Here is a 21,272-nt window from a genome sequence, read left to right on the forward strand (position 1 = left end):
TTCCAAACAAACTCCCTGACATCAGGCATCAAATGTCTCGTCTAATTAGAAGCCAGTCAATCTTTGAAAGAGAGTTTTGCAACGAGCCTTCGTTGTCAGATTGTCAGCGCGTGTTATTTTAATAGGAAAGATAAATGAGAGGCCAGGCTCCGGTGATGGTGGAAGTGTGATCCCTTCAAAAAGAGTGACTGCTCTTCCAAACTATCAAAGGCCGAGTCACCAGGCAGCATTGCTCTCAGCTTTGTCTGGCAAATGACTTTTTCAGCAATAATTCCTATTCAAAAACTATTACTGACTTTAATATTAACATATATTATAAAAACTGTAATATACAATGGAGTGCAGTAGAGTTTGAAAACATATATATATATATATATATATATATATATATATATATATATATATATATCCTAGTGTCAGGGTATAGTTTTTACAGGAAAGTTAAAAAACATAAAAGGTTTGGCTTGACGTCTCTTTGATGCTGATTGTAGTCTGGGTTCGTTGAGCAAGAAAGCATCATGGCTGTGGTAAACAGCAGGGAGAAGGGCATGGAATCTCTATAAAACCACCAGGCACTTCCCAAGCAATGGTTGCCACTGCCGATGGCTCCATATTTATGACGGCCGTTAAACAAACAGCCCATGCCGGCCGGATCCTAGGTCTTCCCTGTGGACGTGTTTGTTCCTGACAAGTGACCTGCAAAAGGTCATGAAGGGAGGGGGAGCCCCAGAAGCAGGAGACATCACAAATGGCTGCCCTTCTTTCAAATTCACAAGACATGGAAGTCTGTCCTTGGCTGCAAATGTATACCTACCAGGCCATATCTGTCCAATAATGTCGAAAGGAGACGAAGGAACAGAAAATCTTCTTTGCATAATGATAGAGTTCCTTCTACCGCACAATCTCTCGACATAAGGAATAGTTCAGGCCACAGAAAAAATTAGTCTGCCAGGCCACAAACACTCATTTCATGTAGCTTCACTGGACCAAATGATATTGGTGTTTTGTTTTAAGTTTGACTAAGTTAATTGGAAACCATAGTATTGTACTGAGGTGACACCTTCAGCTCTGATGCATAACTTCTGGCATGGGTTCAACACCCTTTTAATGTGACCAGCACCCTGAATCTCATTTGAAACTCGATAGCTCCCGATTCAAATTGATTAGAAGTATTCTTTGGTCAGTTTAAAATCGATTTTATTGATGTCGATGATTTTTTTCTTCTCATTATGCCTTTGTTCGGCACGAGGTAATCATAATACAACAATGAACTCCTGCAGGTGTCATGTTTTAACATGTGTGAGCCTGTCATCATCATGGTCGCCCTTCGCAGCTGAAGATGACTGCTAACATGACATGCGAACATCGTGACAATTTGAATTTGTGTTTAGTGGGGGAGCTGCTGAACCAGACAACTGCCTCTATTCTGAGATAGCAAGATGCAGTGTACCTGGTGTCAAGGAGTCTTTGAGAAGACCAGATTACTTGTACCCTCAGTTTTAGGCAGGAATATGGAATTTTTTTTCAGGATGCTGGTGTTACAACTCGCATCCTCTTCATGAAAGACAGCGTGTGATCTTTAACATCCACCAAATACCAGTGCTGGCAGATGGATCCTCCTGCTAAACTCGCTTCTGATGGATGCATCGCTCTGCTTGCAAAACACCAGGATGACAGTTTATAGAAGGATCGAGATTCAAATCTAAGCAAGACAGCTCAAAGGTGAGAGTGCATTCGGGCATACCTTTAAGCGATCCTTCCAGCCCTAAGCGGCTGCATAGAACCGAAAAACCCTTGACAATCCACTGTTATTTTATTCAGACTGTTATTTGTCTGAGGCTGAGCAGCAACAATTGCCACTTTGATTCCTTTTCAGACTGGTTTGATAGTGTATGCGAATATCTTCTGTCAGCGTTCGTTGGTGGACATTAACGATCTCACAGTGTCTTTCACGAAGAGTAGGTGAGCTATTGCCGGCACCCTGAACAAATTTCAAATTTCCTGCCCCAACCAGCACAAGGTATTGCATCAGCAGCATAGCCACACCCTCAGCCAATGATGCTACCCCGCAGTCTTGTGCTCTACATGAACGAAGAATGAAGAAGAATTCAATTCAAGTAATGAAGTTCACCTTGACATGATGGTTTTAAAAATCCAGATCCAATGTAGCACAGAAAGTAAGTTAATCACAAATTTTGATTGAAATACCATGCACATAGTATTTAGGACTTAGTTAATGGCTGAAAAGGCTGTTTTTCACCTTTGGGTACAACAAACTCCTTGGTGGAACAAACTTGGTAATCACCTTGGTAGAACAAACTTGGTAATCACCTTGGTAGAACAAACTTGGTAGTCACCTTGGTGGAACAAATTTGGTAATCACCTTGGGAGAACAATCTTGGCAATCACCTTGGGGGAACAGTCTTGGTAGTCACTTTGGTTGAACAAACTTGGTAGAACAAACTTGGTTGTCACCTTGGTAGAACAAACTTGGTAATCACCTTGGTGGAACAAACTTGGTAATCACCTTGGTGGAACAAACTTGGGAATCACCTTGGTAGAACAAACTTGGTAGTCACCTTGGTTGAACAAACTTGGTAGTCACCTTGGTGGAACAAACTTGGGAATCACCTTGGTAGAACAAACTTGGTAGTCACCTTGGTTGAACAAACTTGGTAGTCACCTTGGTGGAACAGAATTGGTAATCACCTTGGTGGAACAAATTTGCGAGTCACCTTGGTGGAACAAACTTGGTAGTCACCTTGGTTGAACAAACTTGGTAGTCACCTTGGTGAAACAAACTTGGTAATCACCTTGGTGGAACAAACTTGCAAGTCACCTTGGTGGAACAAACTTGGTAGTCACCTTGGTTGAACAAACTTGCGAATCACCTTAGTAGAACAAACTTGGTAGTCACCTTGGTGGAACAAATTTGGTAATCACGTTGCTAGAACAAACTTGCAAGTCACCTTGGTGGAATATACTTGGGAGTCACCTTGGTGGAACACACTTGGTAGTCACCTTGGTTGAACAAACTTGGCAGTCACCTTGGTTGAACAAACTTGGCAGTCACCTTGCTGGAACAAACTTGCAAGTCACCTTGGTAGAATATACTTGGGAGTCACCTTGGTGGAACAAACTTGCAAGTCACCTTGGTGGAATATACTTGGGAGTCACCTTGGTTGAACAAACTTGGCAGTCACCTTGGTGGAACAAACTTGCAAGTCACCTTGGTGGAATATACTTGGGAGTCGCCTTGGTGAAACAAACTTGGTTGTCACCTTGGTTGAACAAACTTGCTAATCACCTTGGAAGAGCAAACTTGGTAGTCACCTTGGTGGAACAAACTTGGTAGTCACCTTGGTGGAACAAACTTGGTAATCACCTTGGTGGAACAAAATTGGTAATCACCTTGCTGGAACAAACTTGCAAGTCACCTTGGTGGAATATACTTGGGAGTCACCTTGGTGGAACAAACTTGGTAGTTACCTTGGTTGAACAAACTTGGCAGTCACCTTGGTGGAACAAACTTGGTAGTCACCTTGGTGGAACAAAATTGGTAATCACCTTGGTGGAACAAAATTGCAAATCACCTTGGTGGAATGTACTTGGGAGTCACCTTGGTAATACAAACTTGAGAGTCACCATCATAACGAGAGGTTGCCAAGTTTTGTGAAAATACCAGCATTGTTTTCAGAGGAGGTTAAAATATTACCCGAGTAGGATGGATGGATGGATGGAAAAGGTTCCTTGACAATCACAGAACATCACTACAGGTCTGTCAAGTAAACAATATGATTAAAACACATATCAAATACATTATGTTGTTATTCAGCCCTGCCTTTTGCTTTGTGTCTCAATAATGTACAATTACTATCAATATATGGAATTAGTAAGGTGACCTGAACAAAAAACTACATAAAATATTGTTTATATTCTTTTCCAACGGCAATTTAATTATTTTGATTTTGCATAGGCCTGTATCAGCAGTCAGAATAAATCATTCTTATGCATATTGATCTGCACATAGACCCCCCAAAAATTGCTCAGCATAGTGCAAGAATTGCTTGCTTAAGCAATAATTGCCATAATAATTGCTGTAACTCTTTTCGCTCTTTTTCACCGACCCTTTAATGCACGGCAATCAATACTTTTAATGAAATTTATATTACATTCATTTTTTCAATGCCTCGTGTGTTCATATATTATTTACACAACGACTTTCCACTTACTGAACACTTCTGCCATAAATGCGGCATTTATTCCAATAAATTGTCCACTAACCTCCATGTCTCGCATTAATGGTGTGTATGATGGAAATACATGTGAGAAATGGCTTTATGACCGGATATATGCACAGCATGCAGCCATTGATGGGCATGATGTCAAAATCACTGGTCTACTCATAAGCTGAATAATGTTATGGTGGTGATCAGAAGGGTATGTGGCACACTTTACACTCAATGAAAATGTACATTTCAAACAAACTTGAGTTTATGGCTTTTCTTTTGTATATTGTTGCGAATTTGGAAGCTTACTGCACACAAGTCAGGTCCTATAGATCAGCTATATCGATAAGTATGTGTTTCTACTTAGGGTCCCGTCCTATGTTTAATGGGTGATTAATTGTACGTGCGCTGTGAGTTATTTTATAGTTAGGATTTTAACATTTTAAACTTCAACAACAACAACAACGCCCATCTTCGCTTCTTCACCATCGGCCTTTCCCACGCACATGCATGTCAAGCACAGCCGTGGGCGGAGTCCAATGTGCCAGGCGGGGTTTCTTTGGACGTTGGCGTCTTGGATTTCGCTCCAAATACAGGCATGGTGCCCCCTCAGCAATTAATGGGAGGGGTGCGAGCACGTCTGCCGCCTCTCGGCCAATGGGGAGCCAACGCAACATATTGCTGCTCGACTTCCTGGTCGAGGGGTGGAGACATGAGCACCCCCCCCCCCGACCAATCCCGGACATCCGGGAGATCGCCCGACACGCCTGTCCAATGAGGAGGGGAATGACACGAGACGGATCCCTCCCACCTGTCAAGAAAAAGGGATAATTGTGTGGGGGCGACCCGGTGAGAGAGTATTCCCGCCGTGAATCGCCTGCCTGCGAGCCGGAGGAGAATCGCTTGTCTGCATGCCTAGCTGACTTGCTTTGCCTGCCTCGTCGCCTGTTTTGCCGGTGGAGCGTGCCAGTGCCCGACGCTACCCTCCGTACCTGGTGCTTGGAGCGGCATCGTGTTGCGGGTTTGAGTCCCGCCGGGCCAGATCGTCGAGAACCGCACGAAGCGGGAAGGTCCAAGCCAGACCCTTACCTCCAGCTCACCTTCCCTCCGAGCTGGGGGTATCAATAAAGGCCGCGGCCACCATGTCTTTTTGGGGGGTGTGTGTCTGTGTGTGGGCCCGTCTTTTAAGTGGAAACGTTTAAGTGCCGTGTGTGTAAATTGCATTCCTTTTATTCGGTTAACTCTGCCTTCTTGCTTGCCTCCCTTGCCCCATTATAAATAAATATCCCTTTTGTTAAATGTTCCAGCTCATTTCTGTGTTTCTTTTATTGGCTTGGCACTATGTGTGTTGAGAAATAGCGAGGCCGTAAATTATTCATTTGGTCCGACGGGCCTTGGTAATCTCCGCTCGGGTTACACACGGTTCGGCCTCGGTAACGGCTCATTCCGCTCCAGGTCCGTTGAGGGTGTGAATTCCCCAGTAGCTTTGTCCGCGTGGGTAATTAGGTATATTGAAGTTTGGCAATTGACCCTACCCCACGCGGTCGAATTATTGGCAATTCATGGTCCAGTAAGGGACCCGTGCCTTTCGGACTTATCCGAGAGTCACGACCTAAATTCCGGGTGTTCGGTGGGAGACGACTCCACTGCTCCACCTCGCGGTCGTGCACGCCACCGATACCCAGCCCCGCAACAATATATGGAAGAGCTAGAACAGATTGGAATGGAAAGCAGGAAACACCGACAGAAGAGAGGTGAGATTGAGATCAAGGGGAGCAGGGGAAGGACACATGGGGGTGAACAAGCTGCACACAAGCTGAATGAAATACAGCAAGAAGAAGAAGGGGAAAGAGGGTATGAAACAAAAAACAGAACAAACCAACTCACAACTAACAAACAAAAAGAGGTGAGGGAGAGGGGGAAAAAAATCACAATGGCATGGAAAATGAGAGTGCTTGGGAAGGGGTCTTTGGGGTAGATAAGATCATGAGCATGGATGGGGGATGACCTGAGATAGTGATGAACAGTTGTTTTGAAGCCCTGGAGGGAAGAATGGGATTGAACAGACTGGGGAAGTTGGTTCCACAGGTCAGAGAAAATAGGAACAAATGAGTGGAGGTGAGCAGTGAGCCTGGATTTTGAGAGTTTAACAAGAAGAGGGTTAATATCAGACTGTGTGCACCCTGCAGAAACCTGAGAGAGACAGAACCAAGAGAGGGCAGATGGTGCAAGAGCAAAAAGGATGTGGATACAGAGGCAACCAACCTGTCTGCAATGTGAGATTAACGTCTAGACTCTCAGCTTTGCCGTGGGAGATCCCAAAGATTTTGAGAGCATTTCTTTCCATGGCATCAAGAAGGACAAGGTGTGAGACAGGGGTGCCAGACCAAGGTGGGGGGGGGGCAGTACTCCATCAAGCTGCGAATAAAGGCCTTGTAGGTTGTCAAACTTTCAAAATGGGAAAGGAAAGACCTTGCACAATGGAGGATACCCAATCATCAGCTGGCTTTAGAGACCATCTTGGAAATATGGTCTGACCAAGAAAGACCATGGCTGATGGTGAGGCCTACAAGTTTAAGTGACAACCTCTTCAAGTGGTTTGTTTGGAAGCATCTGGGAGGATTTGCCAGACAGTCCTTTTGGAAAGACAAGGTGAGTGTATGGGATTTGTTAGGGTTGAAAGACATATTCCAAGTGTTGGACCAGCTTCTGATTCTATCAAGGTCTGCAGAGAGTGAATGGGCTGCTCCTTGCCTGTCTGTACCAAGGCAAAAATAGCATTCCTTTTCTGTAGTAATTCTCTGCAAACTACTATAGTATATGAGAGTACAACTCTCATATACTATAGTTCTAACTGTAGCATTTTTGCATGGGAAAGGATAATAGATGAGAATGCAGAGGGTGGAATCATCAGCAAAGAGATAAACAGGATTTCCCAGGGAATCAGAAAGATCATTTATTAAGATGAACAAGACTGGGCCAGAGACACTGCCTGGGAGCACTCCAACTTTGACAGAGAGAGAAGATGAGAGGATCCCGTGAAGAGCTACAGTGCCTTCAGAAAGTATTCACACCCCTTGATTTTTGTCACATTTTGTTGTGTTACAGCCTCAATTTGAAATGGATTAAATTAAAAAATTTTGTCACTGTTCTGTGCAGATTACCCCATGATGATAAAGTGAAAACATGGTTTTAGACATTTTTCAAGTCAATTACATTTGAAAACCTGAAATGTCTTGCTATGAGTATTCAACCCCTTTGTAAATAAGTATTCAACCCCTTTGCTATGACACCCCAAATTGAGCTCAGGTGCATCCAATTTCCTTTGATCATCCTTGAGATGTCTCTACAACTTTATTGGAGTCCACCTGTGGTCAACTCAATTGATTGGACATGATTTAGAAATAAACACACCTTTCTATATGTGGTCCCACAGTTGACACTGCATATCAGAGCAGAAACTCGACCATGAATTCCAAGAAACTGTCCGTATAACTCCGAGAAAGAATTGTTATCTGGGGAAGCGTAGAAAACAATTTCTAGAGTGCTGAAAGTTCCCAAGAGCACAGTGAACTCCATCATTAGGAAATGGAAAGAATATGGAACTTCCCAGACTCTTCCTAGAGCTGGCCGTCCAACCCAACTGAACACATGGGCAAGAAGGATCTTGGTCAGGGAGGTGACCAAGAACCCAATGACCACTTTGACAGAACAACAGAGTTCCTTTGCTGAGATGGGAGAACCTGCTGGAAGGACAACAATCTCTGCAGCACTTCACAAATCTAGGCTTTATGGGAGAGTGGCCAGACGGAAGCCACTCCTGAGAAAAAGGCACATGACAGCACACCTGGAGTTTGGAAAAAGGCATGTGAAAGACTCTGAGAGCATGAGCAAAAGATTCTGTGGTCTGATGAGATGAAAATTGAACTCTTTGGTCTGAATGCAAAGTGCTATGTCTGGCAGAAACTGAGTACTAGCTCATCACCCATCTAACACCATCCCTACTAAACCGTGCCATCACTGTGCGGGAAAATGCGCCCAAAATGGTGCTCAGCCACTCTCTGGGTGGGAAACGTACAAGAGGCAATTTGGGTGTTAATACTCAACACCAGAGCTCAGAAACTGCTGTGCAGCTTCTTTCATCGATCGCATTTGCCGGCGCTGCTCCTCTGCAGAATGGTGCTACCTTCTTTTTCAATAGTACAACACAAGGCATTGAGGCGCAATCACACACGACCCAGCCTAACAGTCCATGGCTAGCATCTTGCTCCATCACGTAGACAAATTTGCCTCAGCACAAACATGACAATTGTGCAGCCTTCTTCACCATCTCGAGGGAAAGCCAGCCATAATTCCCTTCTCTTCCGACCGCCGATCCTACCTCATTTGCTTCTGTCCCATTTCCTCCCATGTCCTGCCCCGATCATATATATATATATATATATATATATATATATATATATATATATATATATATATATATATATATATATATATATATATATATATATATATATATATATATATATATAGTGTTGTGGTTACCAAATTCGCAAACCACCATTCAGGTCCCTTAGGTGAGGTATCTCGGTAAGTACATGTGTAGTTAGGCCCAAACCCGTTGTCTAGTGGGAATACATGTCATTTATGCGTGCTGCGACTCTTCAGGATAGCCGTTTTTCTTTTGCTATCTTTATTTTGGACCAACCGCCATGATTACCACCACAACCACAACATCAACCACCAACCACAACGCCGCTTCACCACAACCGCCACGACCTTCCCGTCACACCTCGCAACCGTCGCATCGCCACCGTTCTTGCCCCGCTGTGGGTACCGGTGTTGGACTCGTGCAGGGCGCGCGCCGAACAGCGTGTACAAAATCACGGATTTTGTGCTTCAAAAACGGATCAAAAACGACACACGCCCACTTTTTGCCGTCCAATTGGTGAGCGAGGGGCGAATTGGCCCCGCCCCCAGGGCGATCGATATATGCAAATTTATGGATCAAAAATCCTTCACGCCCACTTTTTCTCGGGCCAATGGGGAGCGAGGTGAAAGGTCGAAGGGAGGGGGTCAAAGATGAGAGGGCGAAGCTACGGGGCTGATAAAAGGACCGTGTTCGTCAGTCCAGTAGAGTCCAAAGGCGGAGAGTAAGAGAGTAGGAGAGTCGAGATCAGAGAGTTAAGACTTCGCGGGCGGTGGAGTTGGCGAGAAGGAGCTGGTCGTCGTGTGCGTTGGAGTCGGAACGGAGGGGACGGAGCTGTGGAGAGGCGGCGAGGGCAGACGAGGGGGTGCTCGCGTCGTGCAGGGAGCTGCACCCGAGGGAGGCCGACAGCGCGACCTGGCCGAGGTGGAGACGCTCGTCGCGGGACAATAAGAATCCTCTATACCCCGAGCATCAGCAACCCCCTCCTGTTCCCCCCGCGCTGAGATAGTGCGACCAAGGGGGCCCCTTTCCCACCCCCTACCAGACACCGTCCGCGAGGCCCGCGGAGTTGAGGCGCCATCGCCGCTCCGCGTCTCATCACCAGACGGGTAGGCGCGACCCGGTCTCGGCCTCAGGCCCGCCTCATCCTTGAGGGTATTCTTTCCTTGGTTTTGGGTATGTGTTGTCGGCGCCGTCTGTGAAGTAAAATTGTATAAGTGTTGCCGTGTGCTCGGTAGTCGGTATTAGCTCTGCATTGTGTCTTCGCTTTCGCATTTGCTTTTTGTGTAAATTGAATTGTGTTTTTCTTTTCTGTGTGCATTTGGTGGAATTGAATATGTGTGCTTCCCGTGTGCCGCGAATAAATGTGCTTTGTGTTGAACTGTTTCCCGCTTCGCTTCGTCTTTTCCTCCATTGAATCCCCTTCTTGCTTCACGTAAAGGGTTGGTTGTGGGCTGAATACGCCCGATAATTAATCGAACCGTCGAGGTCGACGATAACACCGCTCGGTTATTCTGATAGTACGGAACGGGTCGCTTAAGTGGCCCGTGTCCGAAGTCGACCTGCGGCGAGGTGCGATCGCCCGGTCTACCCTCCGCGTGGGTACTTAGGTAGGTCGAATTTGGCGAGCAACCCTATCCCACGCGGGGGCTGATTGGCTCGATCGTGGTGAGACCGAAAGGTCCACCCGTGACTGGTTCCCGGCGTTAGTCCGAGAGGGTCACGACTGGATTGTCCGTCCGGTGGGCGACGTGCCGCGATTCGAGTTACGTGGCCGTCAGCACGCCGGCGGGCGCGAATACCGCAACAATATATATATATATATATATATATATATATATATATATATATATATATATATATATATATATATATATATATATATATATATATATATATACATACCTCTCTCTCTCTCTCTCTCTCTCTCCTCTGACGTCATGCCGATTAATCATCCACTCCAGGGGCGTGGTTTGCTAGTTGTCATTCCTTGAGGCGGGGTTTCTTGTCTGCTTGAATGTGCAGCTCAGTTGTTGTCTTAAGGACATGACCCCTTTTTATCGCCGATCTTGAGGACGTGATCCCTTTTTATCGCCGGTCTTGAAATGCAAAAACATAGGAAAAGGTCACAGGGGACAATCACATTCTTGGAGAAATTATCCTTAAACCCTACCTAATTAACACAGCACCACCCTCTTTGTGGTGACACATAACACTTAAGCTGACAGTTTCCCTACTAAATTTACATCAAGATGTCTCCAACATGTCCACGGATTAAGCTACCCTATACAATCTTACCTTTACTATGAAGTTCCTCCATCTATGCCACAAACATAACAATATATTGTCGTGTCCATGCCAGTTAAGACCGACCAGGACAGATAGCTGAACAGTTCTATCTTGGAGGCAAACACATGATCCTTGGAGATTAATGTGCATGTGGTATGGGAGAGCAGCAAGGGCGTATACCAGAGGTGCTCCCCAGGATGGAGGACAAGGGTTTATACTCGAACCCACAATGAATAGACAGACACAAGCAATCTTAATAAATAGGGGTTTAATGAACATACATCAAGTATTCATAAGAGGACTAAATGAAAGCATAATAATGAAAATAAATCAAAGCATGAGGTAATGAAATGTGAGGTAATTTACAGCCTAAAGTCAAGGCGCATCTACACACAGTTACAAAAACAGACAAGGGGAAAGATTAAAAAAAATTAAAATCCCTCCCTTTATTCTGGCACTTTGCTTTTCCAGAAATGGTCTCTAAGAAATTGATGATCAAACCGCATCATTTTATGTGGGAAGCTCGCAAAATGGCGCCAAGCCACTCTTTCGGCGGTAAACATACAGGAGGCAATTCGGGCGGTGATATTCAAAACCACAGCTCATAAACTACCGTGCAGCTTCTTTTCATGATCGAACTTGCCGACCATTCCTCTCTTGTACCAGGTCCATTCACGATCACCCACCTTTCTCCTCGACCATACGAGACGATTTCTGAGACCATGTGATAAGGCCACGAGGCACGCTTTTCTTCCCTCCTCAGAAATGTACACACTTCACGACTCAGCTGAACAGTCAATGGCTAGCGTTTTGCTCCAGTGCGCACAGAAATTCAATTCAGCACGAACACGAGAATCATGCAGCCAGCTTCACCGTGTCGATGGGAAGTCAGCGTGCTCGATCCTTTTTCCTCCAATCGCATACCTCACACAACTCTCCTCTCCCCTGAACATTTTGACCTCACGCTCATCCATCATCCACCCTCAGGGCATGGTTTGCTAGTTGTCATTCCTGGAGGCGGGGTTTTTGATTGCTTGGAATGTTTGGCTCAATTGTTGTTGTTTCAAGGACATATATTCCTTTTTACAGCCAGCTTTGTGAATGCAAAAATGTAGGAAGAGGTCACAGGGGTAAATCACATCCTGGGAGAGATTGGCCTTAAACTCTACTGAATTAACACAGCACTGCCCCCCCCCCCCCCCGTGTGGTGACACATACAATCTTTAGCTGACAGTTTTCCCGACTTAATTTGCATCAAGATGTCTCCTGCTCGCCCATGGACCATGCTACTCTAAACAATCCTACCTTTGTTATGAAATTCCTCCATCTACCCCACAAACATAGATAGATATATATATATATATATATATATATATATATATATATATATATATATATATATATATATATATATATATATATATGTTGTTGCGGATTCGCGCCCGCCGGCGTGCGAGCGGCCACGTAACTCGAATCGCGGCACGTTGCCCACCGGACGGACAATCCCGTCGTGACCCTCTCGGACTAACGCCGGGAACTAGTCACGGGTGGGCCTTTCGGCCTCACCACGATCGTGCCAATCGGCCCCCTGCGTGGGATAGGGTTGCTCGCCAAATTCGACCTACCTAAGTACCCACACGGAGGGTAGACCGGGCGATCGCACCTCGCCGCAGGTCGACTTCGGACACGGGCCACTTTAAGCGACCCGTTCCGTACTATCGGGATAACCGAGCGGTGTTATCGTCAACCTCGACGGTTCGATTAATTATTGGGCGTATTTAGCCCACGACCAACCCTTTACGTGAAGTAAGATGGAGATTCAATAAAAGAAAAGATGAAGCGAAACGGGAAAAACAGTTCAACATAAAGCACATTTATTCCGCGGCAAACGGAAAGCACACATATACAATTATACACCAAAAGCAAATGTAAAAGTAGAAGAAACACAACAATTCTGCACAAAAAGCAAATGCAACAATGCAGATCTACTACCGACTACCGAGCACACGGCAACACTTATACAGTTTTACTTCACAGACGGCGCCGACAACACATATACTCAAAGCAAAAGAAAAAGGAAGGGGCCACCCTCATCGACAAGGGGGCAGACGGGCCTGGGGCCGAGACCGCGTCGAGCCTACCCGTCTGGTGATGAGCCGCAAGATGGCGGCGGCGCCCCGACTCCGCGGGCCTCGCTTGCACTGCCTGGAATGGGGTGGGAACGGGGCCCCCTTCTCACACTATCTCAGCGCGGGGGGAAACAGGAGGGGGTTGTTGATGCTCGGGGGAATGAGGATATCTCGCTGGCTTGGGTCCCGCGACGAGCGACTCCACCGCGACCTCGGTCGCGTTACCGGCCTCCCCTCTCCGCAGCTCCCCGACTCTGACACGAGCACAGACCTCCACAAAGATCCTTGGCTTCTCCAGCCTCCCCGGACCCCGACAGACACTCTCTCGACTGCCTTCGCCGCCGCCACAACTCTCCCACTCTCCACTCTTCTCAACTCCGTCCAACTGCCCAACTCTTCAACTCTTTCCAACTGCCAACTCTTCCCAACTGCCTCCAACTGCTTCTTCTCAACTGCTCAACTCTTTTCAACTCTCCTTGACTGACTGCTAACTCTTCCCAACTGCCTCGATTTGCTCCGCGCTCGGCGCTTTATAGTGCGACAGGAGAAATCATATGCAGATTTTTGGATCAGGAATCGCTCGGGGGCAGAGCCACGCTCCCCATTGGACAGAGGAAAAGTGGGCGTGAATGATTCCTGATCCGCGAATCTGCATATAGCGATTATACTCCGACGCACCTGGAGGTGGAGCCAAATCGCCCCACGCTCGCTGATAGGACGGAACAGAAGTGGGCGTGAATCGTTCTTGATCCGATTTCTCGGAAAGGCTGGTGTTTTTGCACCCGCTGCTCGGTGCGCGCCCTGTACGAGTCCAGGATCGGTGCCAACAAGCGGCGCGGGAATGGCGGTGATGCGATGGCCGCGAGAGCGAGATGTGACGGCAAGGGTCGTGGCTGTTGTTGGTGTTGTTGTGAAGCGGCGTTGCGGTTGGTGGTTGTTGTGTGATGGCTGTTGAGACGTGGTTGGTGGTGGTTGTGGTGGTAGTAATGGCGGCTGGTCCAAAATAAAGATAGTAAAAGAAAAACGGCTATCTAAAAGGGTCGCAGCCCGAATGAATGACATTTATTCCCTCTAAACAACGGGTTTGGACTAACTACACATATACTTACAGAGATATCTCACCTAAGGGACCTGAATGGTGGTTTGCGAATTTCGTCAACCACAACAATATATATATATATATATATATATATATATATATATATATATATATATATATATATATATATATATATATATATATATATATATATATGTATATATATATATATATATATATATATATATATATATATGTATATATATATATATATATATATATATATGTATATATATATATATATATATATATATATATATATATATACATATATATACACACGTGTATATATATATATATATATACATATATACATATATATATATATATATATATATATATACATATATATATATATATATATATATATATATATATTGTTGCGGTATTCGCGCCCGCCGGCGTGCGACGGCCACGTAACTCGAATCGCGGCACGTCGCCCACCGGACGGACAATCCAGTCGTGACCCTCTCGGACTAACGCCGGGAACCAGTCACGGGTGGACCTTTCGGTCTCACCGCGATCGAGCCAATCCGCCCCCGCGTGGGATAGGGTTGCTCGCCAAATTCGACCTACCTAAGTACCCACGCGGAGGGTAGACCGGGCGATCGCACCTCGCCGCAGGTCGACTTCGGACACGGGCCACTTAAGCGACCCGTTCCGTACTATCGGGATAACCGAGCGGTGTTATCGTCGACCTCGACGGTTCGATTAATTATCGGGCGTATTCAGCCCACTACCAACCCTTTACGTGAAGCAAGATGAGGATTCAATGAAGGAAATGACGAAGCGAAGCGGGAAACAGTTCAACACAAAGCACATTTATTCGCGATGAACGGAAAGCACACATATTCAATTCCACCAAAAGCACACAGAAAAGAAAAACACAATGCAATTTACACAAAAAGCAAATGCGACAATGCAGATCTTATACCGATTACACGAGCACACGGCAACACTTATACAATTCTACTTCACAGACGGCGCCGACAACACATACCCAAAACCAAGGAAAAAAATACCCTCAAGGATGAGGCGGGCCTGAGGCCGAGACCGGGTCGCGCCTACCCGTCTGGTGATTAGACGCGGAGCGGCGATGGCGCCTCAACTCCGCAGGCCTCGCGGATGGTGTCTGGTAGGGGGTGGGAAAGGGGCCCCCTTGGTCGCACTATCTCAGCGCGGGGGGGAACAGGAGGGGTTGCTGATGCTCGGGGTATAGAGGATTCTTATTGTCCCGCGACGAGCGTCTCCACCTCGGCCAGGTCGCGCTGTCGGCCTCCCTCGGGTGCAGCTCCCTGCACGACGCGAGCACCCCCTCGTCTGCCCTCGCCGCCTCTCCACAGCTCGATCCCCTCCGTTCCGACTCCAACGCACACGACGACCAGCTCCTTCTTGCCAACTCCACCGCCCGCGAAGTCTTAACTCTCTGATCTCGACTCTCCTACTCTCTTCCTTTGGACTCTACTGGACTGACGAACACGGTCCTTTTATCAGCCCCGTAGCTTCGCCCTCTCATCTTTGACCCCCTCCCTTCGACCTTTCACCTCGCTCCCCATTGGCCCGAGAAAAAGTGGGCGTGAAGGCTTTTTGATCCATAAATTTGCATATATCGATCGCCCTGGGGGCGGGGCCAATTCGCCTCTCGCTCACCGATTGGACGGCAAAAAGTGGGCGTGTGTCGTTTTTGATCCGTTTTTGAAGCACAAAATCCGTGATTTTGTACACGCTGTTCGGCGCGCGCCCTGCACGAGTCCAACACCGGTACCCACAGCGGGGCAAGAACGGTGGCGATGCGACGGTTGCGAGGTGTGACGGGAAGGTCGTGGCGGTTGTGGTGAAGCGGCGTTGTGGTTGGTGGTTGATGTTGTGGTTGTGGTGGTAATCATGGCGGTTGGTCCAAAATAAAGATAGCAAAAGAAAAACGGCTATCCTGAAGAGTCGCAGCACGCATAAATGACATGTATTCCCACTAGACAACGGGTTTGGGCCTAACTACACATGTACTTACCGAGATATCTCACCTAAGGGACCTGAATGGTGGTTTGCGAATTTGGTAACCACAACACTACCCCCTCCCCTTTTTACAGACTCGTCCCGAGTCGTCAAATTTTCGTGTGCCATCATGTGTAGTTTTCCCCTAGTACATTTTACCTACGGATCCCTGAGTGCGACATTCATGGTATTCGTGTCCCCAAAATAAATAACCTAAGGGCTGCGTAACTATCTAAACAAACTCACTCACACGGACGACTTAAATAAAATTGCCGGCGCTAGGACAGACATGCCGGGGGCGCACTCATATGTACAGTACATCTTAACCTTAACTTACAAATTTTACACTAAACCATGGCCCAGGATCATTGAACTCTGCAAAAAGAAAGCAGTTAGCAGGGAGCCAGGCTGCCCGCATGCAGTCTCTGGCTCAAACAATGCAGGTGACAGGGAACGTGGCTGGCTGCTCACACGCAGTCCAAGGCCTTCCCTTTTGAACTGAATGCAGTGAACCACAACGGTGCATGGGCTGCACAAACGCAGTCTCCGTGCCAGCTCAAGTGGCACCCGCAACGAGCACAACGAATGGATGCATGAATGGATGGACGCAAAACACGGTGCACGGGCCGCCACTGCAGGCCCGTGTTGTAGCTGCCAACAGGGCAGTTCTTGCAGCTTGCAAACTGTTGCTTTTACGATCCTGGCGCACATGGCAATGAACAGGGGGGGGCAAAGCAAAAATTGAACGGGGCTGGTGAACGTGGGCAGTGGGCATGGCATGGCAAAGGCAGCAGGCAAACACAGCCCGCAGAAGAAGGCCGCTGCAGGCAAACACAGCCGGCAGATGAACTGGCCGGCACAGGCCTTGAAGTACCACAGCTGCAGATGATCCGGCCGGCACAGGCCTTGCAGCAACACAACAGCTGCCGATGAAGTGGGCCGGCACAGGCCTTGAAGAAAAACAGCCAGCCGGCAGATGAAGTGGGCCGGCACAGGCCTTGCAGTAACACAGCCAGCAGATGAAGCTGGCCAGCCTTTGCCGTTCCGTGGAGGTTGGTGGAGGGAGTGCGGTGGTGCTGGCCACTCGGAAGGCGGGCTCGGACCTACCTACCTGTCTCCCTCCCAACCTATCGCCTTTGCCTGTCACTGTACATACCCACTCCCTTAATTTGTCAAACCCCAATTTAGCCCCAACTTATTTTTTTGTTGTTTTTATTTTTACTTCCCCACTATAACTCGTCCCCTAACCCCCTGTACTGTCCTTGTTCGGCTAACCTATCCTGTCACCTAGCCTACTCCCAACCCCTACGTTCCCTTCCCGGAGGGGAATAAGGGAGAGCTAACGTCCTGTGTCGAGGCCCAACGAAGCCTCAGAATGGCCTCCCCAGAGTTCGGCGATCTATAACCAAAGTGGGTCCAGCGGCCCACAACGACAGCGAGGGGATGGATGGTGCGGAGGGGTACATCTCCTAATCTACCCTAACCATTAACTGCTAAACTACCCCGGGGCTTTCAACAAGCGCTTCTCGCTTAAACTGTTGGTTCTAACAACCCAGATTCCCGTCGCCTGTGTTGGTGTCCTCACAATTTCGGGCCTCGCCCCCCAATTTTCTCTCCGTGCCCTCACACGGTCTCCTGGCTGGGACACGTGGCTCCCTTTGGCAGGCACGACCCTCTGCCGAATCTCCCGCTATGGCACCCCCGGGCACTACACTGCCTCCGAGCCTACCAGCTCCCTAACACCGGGGAGTGCCCCCCATGGCACCTCCCCTGAAACGCACACGTGGCAGGCCGGCCTCCCGGGCCCCTTTCCGAGGGTCACCCGTGCCCACAACACTGCCCACACGGCTAATGGCGCCCCGGGCCCCCGCACCAAGCAGGCGCACCCGTGCCCACTACTCTATCCCGGCCCCCCATGGGCCCATGGCCTACCGCGGCCGACTAGCCTGGTGCCCGGGGTACCCACTCAGCGATACTCACCTTTCGCAGCCACGCTCCCAAGCCCGTCAACAGGGCTCCTCCACCCCTCCAAATGGGTCTCGAGCCTACTTTCCCACCAACAACAAAACGACCTCCATTTTTCAATTTGACTAACCCAGCTAACTCACTTTACTCTGACCCCGGGGTCCCTTGGGCGGGAGTCACTCCTCCCCCCAATCACTCATCGCACCATGCATTCCCCATTCGCTCCACACACACAGACCCGCTGGCCTCACTCACTCACCAAGTACTCACCTCACAACCCACAACTCTTCAACACACACACCACTGAACTCTGCCATCCTCCTCACTACATCCCCTAACTAACTCGTGCTCCCACGTCGTCCCTTAAACTATAGCACGTTCCATTTAACACTACGTAGCTAAGCTACGTCCCCTCTACACATCCACAAGTCTGTCACTGTACTCAAAATGTCCCATTTTATTTCCCAACCTAAAGCTCACCTAAATCCCTCTACCTAATCCATTCCACGGACTCCATGAGGACTTACCCCTGCCCCATGGAGTCGGTCTAACTAAGCTAACCCTTCCCCCTAACTAGTTTCCATCCTGTGCCCAGGGTCAAGGGGGTCTTCCACCCCTTGCCCAGGAATCCTGTGCACCCGAAAGTGAGGCTTGTTTTTTTTTTTCATGCGCAGCACCTGCGCGGCAACTCAGAGCTCGCGCACTTTGCACCTGCCCGTGACGTCATACAGCTGCACGTGTACCTCGTCCTTCCTTGGACGGTACCATCCGGCCGGGATACCCCTCCTGCCGGATTCCAACCACACGTGCAGCCATGACGTCACCGTGCGCATAAAAAAACACAAGCCCCACGTCTCGAGGGGTTCCCCACGCGAACACGTGTGCTTTGCCCGTTGGAGCTCAACACACACGATCGCGTGGAGAACCCGTCCGGTCCAAATCCGTAGTCCTGCCTAAACTTTGTCCGTCCGCGGGATCGGCAAATCCACCGCGTGCGTTTCCGGACCGGGACTTCACTCTCGCAAGCGAGCACGTGGCGGTCTCCTGCGTTGCATAGCACGAACCTCGTGCTCACTGCTGGGTGAACCCGGCACGGTCCCCGAAATAGCTACAGCCGCTACTCGGCTTTCGTTCCTCCCATGTCGCCGTCGTCGCCATTCGACCCACGCACACCTGCGTGTCACGACGCTCACACTGCATTCCATCACATTCACACCGGGAGACGCGGCTGCGTGCTCCCGCATGCCAACCGACATCTCCCTCACATACCGCTCTCTCACACACACGGTCTCCCTTGCATACGGCCGTTCACTCACGCGTGCCTCACTACTCACACAAACCACACCACTCACACACGCGGGGGCACTCCCCCGCGGTGCCTCATCCACACACCGTGCCTCACTTATACACGCGGGGGCACTCAACCGCGGTGCCTCATCCACACACGCGGGGGCACTCAACCGCGGTGTCTCATCCATACTCCGTGCCTCACTCACACACGGTGCCTCATCCACACACGGCGTGCTGGGAAGCACGCACTCCGGCACAATCGCCACCACACCAATCACACACGGGGTCGCTTCCACACACGGGGACGCACTCACGCCTTGCACCACACACACAGGGACAACCACACTGGGGATTCGTGTCCCCACAAGAGTCTCCGGGGCCTCTATACCCCCCAAGCTCTCCGTGCACACGTTCACAGCACCCGTCCCCTCAACCTCGCAAAGCACGACCGAACTCACCTGGTCGTGACTCGCCTCAAGGGGGCATACTCCCTCCCCTCGTTCCTGGAGGAGGTCATCCAGGTGCTCGCACTGGGTCCCCACACGCTCCGCGAGCTCACCCCCATTGTCCTCCACCACCTCCGTGTGTGTGTGCGCGTCACTTACCCCGTCTTCATCGTGTTTATTGGTCTCTGCTTCTTTCTGGCGTCTTTCCCTTATCTTTATGTAGGTCAACCTTGCTTTCTCTTTAAGTCGCTCCCGTCCTTCCCTGTTTTTCACTCCTTGCTCTTTCACGATCTCCGCGTACCTCATCCTTGCTTTCCGTATTAATTGTTCTTTTCTCTCCCTCCCAATTACTTTCACCTCGTCTCTTGTCTCCCGAATTATTTTCTTACCCGCCTCCACCGCGGGCCTGTCAGCCGTTGCACCCCCTTCCAGCTCGTTTGCTCCCACACGTGGAGTCGCCATTCCCAGCGCCCTGGTCACGGCCTTCATGCCCGCCTGCAGGCATCGGCCCATGTTCTGCGTCTCACCCCGTAGTTCTTTCATTTCCTCCTTCATGTTTGCTTCCATTCCGTTTATTTGCTGTGTATTCGCATCCATCCTCGTTTTTACTTCATTTGTATTTGGATCCATCTTTTCGTTCATGCCTTTCATTTCGTTTTTCATATCCGCATTCATTTTTGCCAGCATGGTGATTAGCTGGGCCATGTCGGGTACGCTTGGGTGAGCCGTTTCGGCAGGGGTCGGGGAAGGGTTTTGGTGGAGAGGGGGGGGGAGGTGTCATACACCGCGGCCGCTGCCGCACCCATTTCGGGCTCTGGGTTCAGTTGGGCGAGTCCGTGTTCCTGCACAATCAACATTTCCTGCACGGGGATTCCATCCTGGACCATGGACTCTACACATTCTACATCCATTTCTAATACCCCCGGCTCCCGCTCGCCTTGAGACGCCATCTTGCTTCTCTTAAAGGGTTAATTTCGCTCGCTCGTAATTTGGAGGGAATCGGGGGTCGCTTCTCTCACCCCTGGACCGATTCCCGTGAATTTAGCCGGAGACAGGAGAGCCTGTTTTCCTGTTCTCCGTTACCAGTGCCGCGAGGAGGGCGATGAATTTGTATCGCACGACCTGACACCAGTGTTGCGGTATTCGCGCCCGCCGGCGTGCTGACGGCCACGTAACTCGAATCGCGGCACGTCGCCCACCGGACGGACAATCCAGTCGTGACCCTCTCGGACTAACGCCGGGAACCAGTCACGGGTGGACCTTTCGGTCTCACCGCGATCGAGCCAATCGGCCCCCGCGTGGGATAGGGTTGCTCGCCAAATTCGACCTACCTAAGTACCCACGCGGAGGGTAGACCGGGCGATCGCACCTCGCCGCAGGTCGACTTCGGACACGGGCCACTTA

The 21,272-nt window shown here is 49.0% G+C and overlaps 1 long non-coding RNA gene across 1 annotated transcript in view; it reads right to left on the minus strand.

The window, feature by feature from the left end:
• The window catches only part of LOC147023138 (uncharacterized), a 43,436-nt gene that overhangs the window by 3,944 nt on the left and 18,220 nt on the right, over nucleotides 1-21,272 (minus strand). The window lies entirely within an intron of this gene.

Source organism: Eptatretus burgeri, chromosome 7 (assembly GCF_056783735.1).
Source record: "Eptatretus burgeri isolate ZD-2024b chromosome 7, Ebu_testis_v1, whole genome shotgun sequence".
Taxonomy (NCBI): domain Eukaryota; kingdom Metazoa; phylum Chordata; class Myxini; order Myxiniformes; family Myxinidae; genus Eptatretus; species Eptatretus burgeri.